Consider the following 13614-nt stretch of genomic DNA (forward strand, 5'->3'; position numbering starts at 1 on the left):
GTGCCGGAAAAGGGCGCAGACCACCTTAGATACCTGTTCCGGGTTCCGGAACAGGGCTCAAACCATCTTAGACAACCGGTCCGGGTGCCGGAACAGGATGCAGACCATCTTAGATTGCGGTTTCAGGTGCCGGAATGTTGTGCAGGACACCCAGACAACCTTAGATACCTGTCCTGGGTGCCGGAAAAGGGCGCAGACCACCTTAGATACCTGTTCCGGGTTCCGGAACAGGGCTCAAACCATCTTAGACAACCGGTCCGGGTGCCGGAACAGGATGCAGACCATCTTAGATAGCGGTTTCAGGTGCCGGAATGGTGTGCAAGACACCCAGACAACCTAGATACCTGTTCCGGGTGCCGGAAAAGGGCGCAGACCACCTTAGATACCTGTTCCGGGTTCCGGAACAGGATGCAGACCATCTTAGATAGCAGTTTCATGTGCCGGAATGGTGTACAGAACACCCAGACAACCTTAGATAGCTGTTCAGGGAGCCGGAAAAGGGCGCAGACCACCTTAGATACCTGTTCCGGGTGCCGGAACAGGGCTCAAACCATCTTAGACAACCGGTCCGGGTGCCGGAACAGGATGCAGACCATCTTAGATAGCGGTTTCAGGTGCCGGAATGGTGTGCAGGACACCCAGACAACCTTAGATACCTGTTCCGGGTGCCGGAAAAGGGCGCAGACCACCTTAGATACCTGTTCCGGGTTCCAGAACAGGGCTCAAACCATCTTAGACAACCGGTCCGGGTGCCGGAACAGGATGCAGACCATCTTAGATAGCGGTTTCAGGTGCCGGAATGGTGTGCAGGACACCCAGACAACCTTAGATACCTGTTCCGGGTGCCGGAAAAGGGCGCAGACCACCTTAGATACCTGTTCCGGGTGCCGGAACAGGGCTCAAACCATCTTAGACAACCGGTCCGGGTGCCGGAACAGGATGCAGACCATCTTAGATAGCGGTTTCAGGTGCCGGAATGGTGTGCAGGACACTCAGACAACCTTAGATACCTGTTCCGGGTGCCGGAAAAGGGCGCAGACCACCTTAGATACCTGTTCCGGGTTCCGGAACAGGGCTCAAACCATCTTAGACAACCGGTCCGGGTGCCGGAACAGGATGCAGACCATCTTAGATAGCAGTTTCATGTGCCGGAATGGTGTACAGAACACCCAGACAACCTTAGATAGCTGTTCAGGGTGCCGGAATAGGGCGCAGAACACCTTAGATACCTGTTCCGGGTGCCGGAACAGGGCTCAAACCATCTTAGACAACCGGTCCGGGTGCCGGAACAAGATGCAGACCATCTTAGATAGCAGTTTCAGGTGCCGGAATGGTGTGCAGGACACCCAGACAACCTTAGATACCTGTTCCGGGTGCCGGAAAAGGGCGCAGACCACCTTAGATACCTGTTCTGGGTGCCGGAACAGGGCTCAAACATCTTAGACAACCGGTCCGGGTGCCGGAACAGGATGCAGACCATCTTATTTTGCGGTTTCAGGTGCCGGAATGTTGTGCAGGACACCCAGACAACCTTAGATACCTGTTCCGGGTGCCGGAAAAGGGCGCAGACCACCTTAGATACCTGTTCCGGGTTCCGGAACAGGGCTCAAACCATCTTAGACAACCGGTCCGGGTGCCGGAACAGGATGCAGACCATCTTAGATTGCGGTTTCAGGTGCCGGAATGTTGTGCAGGACACCCAGACAACCTTAGATACCTGTCCTGGGTGCCGGAAAAGGGCGCAGACCACCTTAGATACCTGTTCCGGGTTCCGGAACAGGGCTCAAACCATCTTAGACAACCGGTCCGGGTGCCGGAACAGGATGCAGACCATCTTAGATAGCGGTTTCATGTGCCGGAATGGTGTACAGAACACCCAGACAACCTTAGATAGCTGTTCAGGGTGCCGGAATAGGGCGCAGAACACCTTAGATACCTGTTCCGGGTGCCGGAACAGGGCTCAAACCATCTTAGACAACCGGTCCGGGTGCCGGAACAGGAGGCAGACCATTTCAGATAGCTGTTTCATGTGCCGGAATGGTGTGCAGGACACCAAGACAACCTTAGATAGCTGTTCCGGTTGCCGTAATAGGGCGCAGACCACCTTAGATACCTGTTCCGGGTGCCGGAACAGGGCTCAAACCATCTTAGACAACCGGTCCGGGTGCCGGAACAGGATGCAGACCATCTTATTTTGCGGTTTCAGGTGCCGGAATGTTGTGCAGGACACCCAGACAACCTTAGATACCTGTTCCGGGTGCCGGAAAAGGGCGCAGATCACCTTAGATACCTGTTCCGGGTTCCGGAACAGGGCTCAAACCATCTTAGACAACCGGTCCGGGTGCCGGAACAGGATGCAGACCATCTTAGATAGCGGTTTCAGGTGCCGGAATGGTGTGCAGGACACCCAGACAACCTTAGATACCTGTTCCGGGTGCCGGAAAAGGGCGCAGACCACCTTAGATACCTGTTCCGGGTTCCAGAACAGGGCTCAAACCATCTTAGACAACCGTTCCGGATGCCGGAACAGGATGCAGACCATTTTAGATAGCGGTTTCAGGTGCCGGAATGGTGTGCAGGACACCCAGACAACCTTAGATACCTGTTCCGGGTGCCGGAAAAGGGCGCAGACCACCTTAGATACCTGTTCCGGGTTCCGGAACAGGGCTCAAACCATCTTAGACAACCGGTCCGGGTGCCGGAACAGGATGCAGACCATCTTAGATAGCGGTTTCATGTGCCGGAATGGTGTACAGAACACCCAGACAACCTTAGATAGCTGTTCAGGGTGCCGGAATAGGGCGCAGAACACCTTAGATACCTGTTCCGGGTGCCGGAACAGGGCTCAAACCATCTTAGACAACCGGTCCGGGTGCCGGAACAAGATGCAGACCATCTTAGATAGCAGTTTCAGGTGCCGGAATGGTGTGCAGGACACCCAGACAACCTTAGATACCTGTTCCGAGTGCCGGAAAAGGGCGCAGACCACCTTAGATACCTGTTCCGGGTGCCGGAACAGGGCTCAAACCATCTTGGACAACCGGTCCGGGTGCCGGAACAGGATGCAGACCATCTTAGATAGCGGTTTCATTTGCCGGAATGTTGTGCAGGACACCCAGACAACCTTAGATACCTGTTCCGGGTGCCGGAAAAGGGCGCAGACCACCTTAGATACCTGTTCCGGGTTCCGGAACAGGGCTCAAACCATCTTAGACAACCGGTCCGGGTGCCGGAACAGGATGCAGACCATCTTAGATAGCGGTTTCATGTGCCGGAATGGTGTACAGAACACCCAGACAACCTTAGATAGCTGTTCAGGGTGCCGGATTAGGGCGCAGAACACCTTAGATACCTGTTCCGGGTGCCGGAACAGGGCTCAAACCATCTTAGACAACCGGTCCGGGTGCCGGAACAGGAGGTAGACCATTTCAGATAGCTGTTTCATGTGCCGGAATGGTGTGCAGGACACCAAGACAACCTTAGATAGCTGTTCCGGTTGCCGTAATAGGGCGCAGACCACCTTAGATACCTGTTCCGGGTGCCGGAACAGGGCTCAAACCATCTTAGACAACCGGTCCGGGTGCCGGAACAGGATGCAGACTATCTTATTTTGCGGTTTCAGGTGCCGGAATGTTGTGCAGGACACCCAGACAACCTTAGATACCTGTTCCGGGTGCCGGAAAAGGGCGCAGATCACCTTAGATACCTGTTCCGGGTGCCGGAACAGGGCTCAAACCATCTTAGACAACCGGTCCGGGTGCCGGAACAGGATGCAGACCATCTTAGATAGCGGTTTCAGGTGCCGGAATGGTGTGCAGGACACCCAGACAACCTTAGATACCTGTTCCGGGTGCCGGAATAGGGCGCAGACCACCTTAGATACCTGTTCCGGGTGCCGGAACAGGGCTCAAACCATCTTAGACAACCGGTCCGGGTGCCGGAACAGGATGCAGACCATCTTAGATAGCGGTTTCAGGTGCCGGAATGGTGTGCAGGACACCCAGACAACCTTAGATACCTGTTCCGGGTGCCGGAAAAGGGCGCAGACCACCTTAGATACCTGTTCCGGGTTCCGGAACAGGGCTCAAACCATCTTAGACAACCGGTCCGGGTGCCGGAACAGGATGCAGACCATCTTAGATAGCGGTTTCATGTGCCGGAATGGTGTACAGAACACCCAGACAACCTTAGATACGTGTTCCGGGTGCCGGTACAGGGCTCAAACCATCTTAGACAACCGGTCCGGGTGCCGGAACAAGATGCAGACCATCTTAGATAGCAGTTTCAGGTGCCGGAATGGTGTGCAGGACACCCAGACAACCTTAGATACCTGTTCCGGGTGCCGGAATAGGGCTCAAACCATCTTAGACAACCGGCCCGGGTGCCGGAACAGGATGCAGACCATCTTAGATAGCGGTTTCAGGTGCCGGAATGGTGTGCAGGACACCCAGACAACCTTAGATACCTGTTCCGGGTGCCGGAAAAGGGCGCAGACCACCTTAGATACCTGTTCCGGGTGCCGGAACAGGGCTCAAACCATCTTAGACAACCGGTCCGGGTGCCGGAACAGGATGCAGACCATCTTAGATAGCGGTTTCATGTGCCGGAATGGTGTACAGAACACCCAGACAACCTTAGATAGCTGTTCAGGGTGCCGTAATAGGGCGCAGAACACCTTAGATACCTGTTCCGGGTGCCGGAACAGGGCTCAAACCATCTTAGACAACCGGTCCGGGTGCCGGAACAAGATGCAGACCATCTTAGATAGCAGTTTCAGGTGCCGGAATGGTGTGCAGGACACCCAGACAACCTTAGATACCTGTTCCGGGTGCCTGAAAAGGGCGCAGACCACCTTAGATACCTGTTCCGGGTGCCGGAACAGGGCTCAAACCATCTTAGACAACCGGTCCGGGTGCCGGAACAGGATGCAGACCATCTTAGATAGCGGTTTCAGGTGCCGGAATGTTGTGCAGGACACCCAGACAACCTTAGATACCTGTTCCGGGTGCCGGAAAAGGGCGCAGACCACCTTAGATACCTGTTCCGGGTTCCGGAACAGGGCTCAAACCATCTTAGACAACCGGTCCGGGTGCCGGAACAGGATGCAGACCATCTTAGATAGCGGTTTCATGTGCCGGAATGGTGTACAGAACACCCAGACAACCTTAGATAGCTGTTCAGGGTGCCGGATTAGGGCGCAGAACACCTTAGATACCTGTTCCGGGTGCCGGAACAGGGCTCAAACCATCTTAGACAACCGGTCCGGGTGCCGGAACAGGATGCAGACCATCTTATTTTGCGGTTTCAGGTGCCGGAATGTTGTGCAGGACACCCAGACAACCTTAGATACCTGTTCCGGGTGCCGGAAAAGGGCGCAGATCACCTTAGATACCTGTTCCGGGTGCCGGAACAGGGCTCAAACCATCTTAGACAACCGGTCCGGGTGCCGGAACAGGATGCAGACCATCTTAGATAGCGGTTTCAGGTGCCGGAATGGTGTGCAGGACACCCAGACAACCTTAGATACCTGTTCCGGGTGCCGGAATAGGGCGCAGACAACCTTAGATACCTGTTCCGGGTGCCGGAACAGGGCTCAAACCATCTTAGACAACCGGTCCGGGTGCCGGAACAGGATGCAGACCATCTTAGATAGCGGTTTCAGGTGCCGGAATGGTGTGCAGGACACCCAGACAACCTTAGATACCTGTTCCGGGTGCCGGAAAAGGGCGCAGACCACCTTAGATACCTGTTCCGGGTTCCGGAACAGGGCTCAAACCATCTTAGACAACCGGTCCGGGTGCCGGAACAGGATGCAGACCATCTTAGATAGCGGTTTCATGTGCCGGAATGGTGTACAGAACACCCAGACAACCTTAGATACGTGTTCCGGGTGCCGGTACAGGGCTCAAACCATCTTAGACAACCGGTCCGGGTGCCGGAACAAGATGCAGACCATCTTAGATAGCAGTTTCAGGTGCCGGAATGGTGTGCAGGACACCCAGACAACCTTAGATACCTGTTCCGGGTGCCGGAATAGGGCTCAAACCATCTTAGACAACCGGTCCGGGTGCCGGAACAAGATGCAGACAATCTTAGATAGCAGTTTCAGGTGCCGGAATGGTGTGCAGGACACCCAGACAACCTTAGATACCTGTTCCGGGTGTCGGAAAAGGGCGCAGACCACCTTAGATACCTGTTCCGGGTGCCGGAACAGGGCTCAAACCATCTTAGACAACCGGTCCGGGTGCCGGAACAGGATGCAGACCATCTTAGATAGCGGTTTCAGGTGCCGGAATGGTGTGCAGGACACCCAGACAACCTTAGATACCTGTTCCGGGTGCCGGAAAAGGGCGCAGACCACCTTAGATACCTGTTCCGGGTGCCGGAACAGGGCTCAAACCATTTTAGACAACCGGTCCGGGTGCCGGAACAGGAGGTAGACCATTTCAGATAGCTGTTTCATGTGCCGGAATGGTGTGCAGGACACCAAGACAACCTTAGATAGCTGTTCCGGTTGCCGTAATAGGGCGCAGACCACCTTAGATACCTGTTCCGGGTGCCGGAACAGGGCTCAAACCATCTTAGACAACCGGTCCGGGTGCCGGAACAGGATGCAGACCATCTTATTTTGCGGTTTCAGGTGCCGGAATGTTGTGCAGGACACCCAGACAACCTTAGATACCTGTTCCGGGTGCCGGAAAAGGGCGCAGATCACCTTAGATACCTGTTCCGGGTGCCGGAACAGGGCTCAAACCATCTTAGACAACCGGTCCGGGTGCCGGAACAGGATGCAGACCATCTTAGATAGCGGTTTCAGGTGCCGGAATGGTGTGCAGGACACCCAGACAACCTTAGATACCTGTTCCGGGTGCCGGAATAGGGCGCAGACCACCTTAGATACCTGTTCCGGGTGCCGGAACAGGGCTCAAACCATCTTAGACAACCGGTCCGGGTGCCGGAACAGGATGCAGACCATCTTAGATAGCGGTTTCAGGTGCCGGAATGGTGTGCAGGACACCCAGACAACCTTAGATACCTGTTCCGGGTGCCGGAAAAGGGCGCAGACCACCTTAGATACCTGTTCCGGGTTCCGGAACAGGGCTCAAACCATCTTAGACAACCGGTCCGGGTGCCGGAACAGGATGCAGACCATCTTAGATAGCGGTTTCATGTGCCGGAATGGTGTACAGAACACCCAGACAACCTTAGATACGTGTTCCGGGTGCCGGTACAGGGCTCAAACCATCTTAGACAACCGGTCCGGGTGCCGGAACAAGATGCAGACCATCTTAGATAGCAGTTTCAGGTGCCGGAATGGTGTGCAGGACACCCAGACAACCTTAGATACCTGTTCCGGGTGCCGGATTAGGACTCAAACTATCTTAGACAACTGGCCCGGGTGCCGGAACAGGATGCAGACCATCTTAGATAGCGGTTTCAGGTGCCGGAATGGTGTGCAGGACACCCAGACAACCTTAGATACCTGTTCCGGGTGCCGGAAAAGGGCGCAGACCACCTTAGATACCTGTTCCGGGTGCCGGAACAGGGCTCAAACCATCTTAGACAACCGGTCCGGGTGCCGGAACAGGATGCAGACCATCTTAGATAGCAGTTTCATGTGCCGGAATGGTGTACAGAACACCCAGACAACCTTAGATAGCTGTTCAGGGTGCCGGAATAGGGCGCAGAACACCTTAGATACCTGTTCCGGGTGCCGGAACAGGGCTCAAACCATCTTAGACAACCGGTCCGGGTGCCGGAACAAGATGCAGACCATCTTAGATAGCAGTTTCAGGTGCCGGAATGGTGTGCAGGACACCCAGACAACCTTAGATACCTGTTCCGGGTGCCGGAAAAGGGCGCAGACCACCTTAGATACCTGTTCCGGGTGCCGGAACAGGGCTCAAACCATCTTAGACAACCGGTCCGGGTGCCGGAACAGGATGCAGACCATCTTAGATAGCGGTTTCAGGTGCCGGAATGTTGTGCAGGACACCCAGACAACCTTAGATACCTGTTCCGGGTGCCGGAAAAGGGCGCAGACCACCTTAGATACCTGTTCCGGGTTCCGGAACAGGGCTCAAACCATCTTAGACAACCGGTCCGGGTGCCGGAACAGGATGCAGACCATCTTAGATAGCGGTTTCATGTGCCGGAATGGTGTACAGAACACCCAGACAACCTTAGATAGCTGTTCAGGGTGCCGGATTAGGGCGCAGAACACCTTAGATACCTGTTCCGGGTGCCGGAACAGGGCTCAAACCATCTTAGACAACCGGTCCGGGTGCCGGAACAGGAGGTAGACCATTTCAGACAGCTGTTTCATGTGCCGGAATGGTGTGCAGGACACCAAGACAACCTTAGATAGCTGTTCCGTTTGCCGTAATAGGGCGCAGACCACCTTAGATACCTGTTCCGGGTGCCGGAACAGGGCTCAAACCATCTTAGACAACCGGTCCGGGTGCCGGAACAGGATGCAGACCATCTTATTTTGCGGTTTCAGGTGCCGGAATGTTGTGCAGGACACCCAGACAACCTTAGATACCTGTTCCGGGTGCCGGAAAAGGGCGCAGATCACCTTAGATACCTGTTCCGGGTGCCGGAACAGGGCTCAAACCATCTTAGACAACCGGTCCGGGTGCCGGAACAGGATGCAGACCATCTTAGATAGCGGTTTCAGGTGCCGGAATGGTGTGCAGGACACCCAGACAACCTTAGATACCTGTTCCGGGTGCCGGAATAGGGCGCAGACCACCTTAGATACCTGTTCCGGGTGCCGGAACAGGGCTCAAACCATCTTAGACAACCGGTCCGGGTGCCGGAACAGGATGCAGACCATCTTAGATAGCGGTTTCAGGTGCCGGAATGGTGTGCAGGACACCCAGACAACCTTAGATACCTGTTCCGGGTGCCGGAAAAGGGCGCAGACCACCTTAGATACCTGTTCCGGGTTCCGGAACAGGGCTCAAACCATCTTAGACAACCGGTCCGGGTGCCGGAACAGGATGCAGACCATCTTAGATAGCGGTTTCATGTGCCGGAATGGTGTACAGAACACCCAGACAACCTTAGATACGTGTTCCGGGTGCCGGTACAGGGCTCAAACCATCTTAGACAACCGGTCCGGGTGCCGGAACAAGATGCAGACCATCTTAGATAGCAGTTTCAGGTGCCGGAATGGTGTGCAGGACACCCAGACAACCGTAGATACCTGTTCCGGGTGCCGGAATAGGGCTCAAACCATCTTAGACAACCGGTCCGGGTGCCGGAACAAGATGCAGACAATCTTAGATAGCAGTTTCAGGTGCCGGAATGGTGTGCAGGACACCCAGACAACCTTAGATACCTGTTCCGGGTGTCGGAAAAGGGCGCAGACCACCTTAGATACCTGTTCCGGGTGCCGGAACAGGGCTCAAACCATCTTAGACAACCGGTCCGGGTGCCGGAACAGGATGCAGACCATCTTAGATAGCGGTTTCAGGTGCCGGAATGGTGTGCAGGACACCCAGACAACCTTAGATACCTGTTCCGGGTGCCGGAAAAGGGCGCAGACCACCTTAGATACCTGTTCCGGGTGCCGGAACAGGGCTCAAACCATTTTAGACAACCGGTCCGGGTGCCGGAACAGGATGCAGACCATCTTAGATAGCGGTTTCAGGTGCCGGAATGGTGTGCAAGACACCCAGACAACCTAGATACCTGTTCCGGGTGCCGGAAAAGGGCGCAGACCACCTTAGATACCTGTTCCGGGTTCCGGAACAGGATGCAGACCATCTTAGATAGCAGTTTCATGTGCCGGAATGGTGTACAGAACACCCAGACAACCTTAGATAGCTGTTCAGGGAGCCGGAAAAGGGCGCAGACCACCTTAGATACCTGTTCCGGGTGCCGGAACAGGGCTCAAACCATCTTAGACAACCGGTCCGGGTGCCGGAACAGGATGCAGACCATCTTAGATAGCGGTTTCAGGTGCCGGAATGGTGTGCAGGACACCCAGACAACCTTAGATACCTGTTCCGGGTGCCGGAAAAGGGCGCAGACCACCTTAGATACCTGTTCCGGGTTCCAGAACAGGGCTCAAACCATCTTAGACAACCGTTCCGGGTGCCGGAACAGGATGCAGACCATCTTAGATAGCGGTTTCAGGTGCCGGATTGGTGTGCAGGACACCCAGACAACCTTAGATACCTGTTCCGGGTGCCGGAAAAGGGCGCAGACCACCTTAGATACCTGTTCCGGGTGCCGGAACAGGGCTCAAACCATCTTAGACAACCGGTCCGGGTGCCGGAACAGGATGCAGACCATCTTAGATAGCGGTTTCAGGTGCCGGAATGGTGTGCAGGACACTCAGACAACCTTAGATACCTGTTCCGGGTGCCGGAAAAGGGCGCAGACCACCTTAGATACCTGTTCCGGGTTCCGGAACAGGGCTCAAACCATCTTAGACAACCGGTCCGGGTGCCGGAACAGGATGCAGACCATCTTAGATAGCAGTTTCATGTGCCGGAATGGTGTACAGAACACCCAGACAACCTTAGATAGCTGTTCAGGGTGCCGGAATAGGGCGCAGAACACCTTAGATACCTGTTCCGGGTGCCGGAACAGGGCTCAAACCATCTTAGACAACCGGTCCGGGTGCCGGAACAAGATGCAGACCATCTTAGATAGCAGTTTCAGGTGCCGGAATGGTGTGCAGGACACCCAGACAACCTTAGATACCTGTTCCGGGTGCCGGAAAAGGGCGCAGACCACCTTAGATACCTGTTCCGGGTGCCGGAACAGGGCTCAAACCATCTTAGACAACCGGTCCGGGTGCCGGAACAGGATGCAGACCATCTTAGATAGCGGTTTCATTTGCCGGAATGTTGTGCAGGACACCCAGACAACCTTAGATACCTGTTCCGGGTGCCGGAAAAGGGCGCAGACCACCTTAGATACCTGTTCCGGGTGCCGGAACAGGGCTCAAACCATTTTAGACAACCGGTCCGGGTGCCGGAACAGGATGCAGACCATCTTAGATAGCGGTTTCAGGTGCCGGAATGGTGTGCAAGACACCCAGACAACCTAGATACCTGTTCCGGGTGCCGGAAAAGGGCGCAGACCACCTTAGATACCTGTTCCGGGTTCCGGAACAGGATGCAGACCATCTTAGATAGCAGTTTCATGTGCCGGAATGGTGTACAGAACACCCAGACAACCTTAGATAGCTGTTCAGGGAGCCGGAAAAGGGCGCAGACCACCTTAGATACCTGTTCCGGGTGCCGGAACAGGGCTCAAACCATCTTAGACAACCGGTCCGGGTGCCGGAACAGGAGGTAGACCATTTCAGATAGCTGTTTCATGTGCCGGAATGGTGTGCAGGACACCAAGACAACCTTAGATAGCTGTTCCGGTTGCCGTAATAGGGCGCAGACCACCTTAGATACCTGTTCCGGGTGCCGGAACAGGGCTCAAACCATCTTAGACAACCGGTCCGGGTGCCGGAACAGGATGCAGACCATCTTATTTTGCGGTTTCAGGTGCCGGAATGTTGTGCAGGACACCCAGACAACCTTAGATACCTGTTCCGGGTGCCGGAAAAGGGCGCAGATCACCTTAGATACCTGTTCCGGGTGCCGGAACAGGGCTCAAACCATCTTAGACAACCGGTCCGGGTGCCGGAACAGGATGCAGACCATCTTAGATAGCGGTTTCAGGTGCCGGAATGGTGTACAGAACACCCAGACAACCTTAGATACGTGTTCCGGGTGCCGGTACAGGGCTCAAACCATCTTAGACAACCGGTCCGGGTGCCGGAACAGGATGCAGACCATCTTAGATAGCGGTTTCAGGTGCCGGAATGGTGTGCAGGACACCCAGACAACCTTAGATACCTGTTCCGGGTGCCGGAATAGGGCGCAGACCACCTTAGATACCTGTTCCGGGTGCCGGAACAGGGCTCAAACCATCTTAGACAACCGGTCCGGGTGCCGGAACAGGATGCAGACCATCTTAGATAGCGGTTTCAGGTGCCGGAATGGTGTGCAGGACACCCAGACAACCTTAGATACCTGTTCCGGGTGCCGGAAAAGGGCGCAGACCACCTTAGATACCTGTTACGGGTTCCGGAACAGGGCTCAAACCATCTTAGACAACCGGTCCGGGTGCCGGAACAGGATGCAGACCATCTTAGATAGCGGTTTCATGTGCCGGAATGGTGTACAGAACACCCAGACAACCTTAGATACGTGTTCCGGGTGCCGGTACAGGGCTCAAACCATCTTAGACAACCGGTCCGGGTGCCGGAACAAGATGCAGACCATCTTAGATAGCAGTTTCAGGTGCCGGAATGGTGTGCAGGACACCCAGACAACCTTAGATACCTGTTCCGGGTGCCGGAATAGGGCTCAAACCATCTTAGACAACCGGTCCGGGTGCCGGAACAAGATGCAGACAATCTTAGATAGCAGTTTCAGGTGCCGGAATGGTGTGCAGGACACCCAGACAACCTTAGATACCTGTTCCGGGTGTCGGAAAAGGGCGCAGACCACCTTAGATACCTGTTCCGGGTGCCGGTACAGGGCTCAAACCATCTTAGACAACCGGTCCGGGTGCCGGAACAGGATGCAGACCATCTTAGATAGCGGTTTCAGGTGCCGGAATGGTGTGCAGGACACCCAGACAACCTTAGATACCTGTTCCGGGTGCCGGAAAAGGGCGCAGACCACCTTAGATACCTGTTCCGGGTTCCGGAACAGGGCTCAAACCATCTTAGACAACCGGTCCGGGTGCCGGAACAGGATGCAGACCATCTTAGATAGCGGTTTCATGTGCCGGAATGGTGTACAGAACACCCAGACAACCTTAGATAGCTGTTCAGGGTGCCGGAATAGGGCGCAGAACACCTTAGATACCTGTTCCGGGTTCCGGAACAGGGCTCAAACCATCTTAGACAACCGGTCCGGGTGCCGGAACAAGATGCAGACCATCTTAGATAGCAGTTTCAGGTGCCGGAATGGTGTGCAGGACACCCAGACAACCTTAGATACCTGTTCCGGGTGCCGGAAAAGGGCGCAGACCACCTTAGATACCTGTTCCGGGTGCCGGAACAGGGCTCAAACCATCTTAGACAACCGGTCCGGGTGCCGGAACAGGATGCAGACCATCTTAGATAGCGGTTTCAGGTGCCGGAATGTTGTGCAGGACACCCAGACAACCTTAGATACCTGTTCCGGGTGCCGGAAAAGGGCGCAGACCACCTTAGATACCTGTTCCGGGTTCCGGAACAGGGCTCAAACCATCTTAGACAACCGGTCCGGGTGCCGGAACAGGATGCAGACCATCTTAGATAGCGGTTTCATGTGCCGGAATGGTGTACAGAACACCCAGACAACCTTAGATAGCTGTTCAGGGTGCCGGATTAGGGCGCAGAACACCTTAGATACCTGTTCCGGGTGCCGGAACAGGGCTCAAACCATCTTAGACAACCGGTCCGGGTGCCGGAACAGGAGGTAGACCATTTTAGATAGCTGTTTCATGTGCCGGAATGGTGTGCAGGACACCAAGACAACCTTAGATAGCTGTTCCGGTTGCCGTAATAGGGCGCAGACCACCTTAGATACCTGTTCCGGGTGC

Source organism: Pseudophryne corroboree, chromosome 3 (genome assembly GCF_028390025.1).
Source record: "Pseudophryne corroboree isolate aPseCor3 chromosome 3, aPseCor3.hap2, whole genome shotgun sequence".
Taxonomy (NCBI): Eukaryota; Metazoa; Chordata; class Amphibia; order Anura; family Myobatrachidae; genus Pseudophryne; species Pseudophryne corroboree.